An 891-nucleotide genomic window follows, 5' to 3' on the forward strand; every position below is an offset into this window, starting at 1 on the left:
GCCTCTCAAGTAGCTGGGACCACAGGCACCCGCCACAACGCCCAGCTAATTTTTGGTTGCAGCCGTCATTGTTGTTTGGCAGGCCCAGGCTGGATTCGAACCCGCCACCTTGGGTGTATGTGGCTGACGCCTTAGCCACTTGAGCCACAGGTGCCGAGCCTATGCTTCAAGTCTTAAATGGCAATAATGTTTTCAGAGTATGTTCCTGCTCTCCTACCACCAACCACAACCACCAACATGAACCTCAATACCAACCAAAATGCCCCACCACAATTTGTTGATGTCTAACATGAGCATATAAAGAAAAGAGAGACCCAGGACTGGCCGCCAGCAAACTGTTCATTCCATGGCTATGAAAAAAAAGCCTAAGAAAACTGTTTCAACCAAGAAAAGAACTATGATTCCCCCCCACACACACACACACACACGCTGTGACTCCATCTTCTTGATAGGAAACGAATGGAAGGGCACATGAGTAAACAAAAACTCTCATTTTGAAAACCCTATAAAAGCAAGGGTTCTAGCTTTTATAACTTCCTCAGGAAACCATGACCCCCTAAAAAGGTTCACTTCTAACAATAAACCAATATTTGAATGTACTGGGGGTGAGTCCATTTAGATTCACACACAAATAGAGAAGTAATTTTCCTTACTCCTGACACAACCTATATGGGAAATACATAACTTGGAGAAAAATTAAGAGCCCCAGCTCCCAAAGAATAACTAAAAGAATTGAAATCAGCATCACATTATACCCACTTTCCCTCTGTCACTGGCTGACAGCCTTTTCAATCTTAGGATCCCACTATTAAAAGAACAATACAGTTAACAGTCACTACAGGAAGAAAATAGTTCTATTTCATTTATCCTTTTATTTATGAAGAAATTGTA

Source organism: Otolemur garnettii, unplaced genomic scaffold, assembly GCF_000181295.1.
Source record: "Otolemur garnettii isolate 467f Iridium unplaced genomic scaffold, OtoGar3 scaffold00006, whole genome shotgun sequence".
NCBI lineage: Eukaryota > Metazoa > Chordata > Mammalia > Primates > Galagidae > Otolemur > Otolemur garnettii.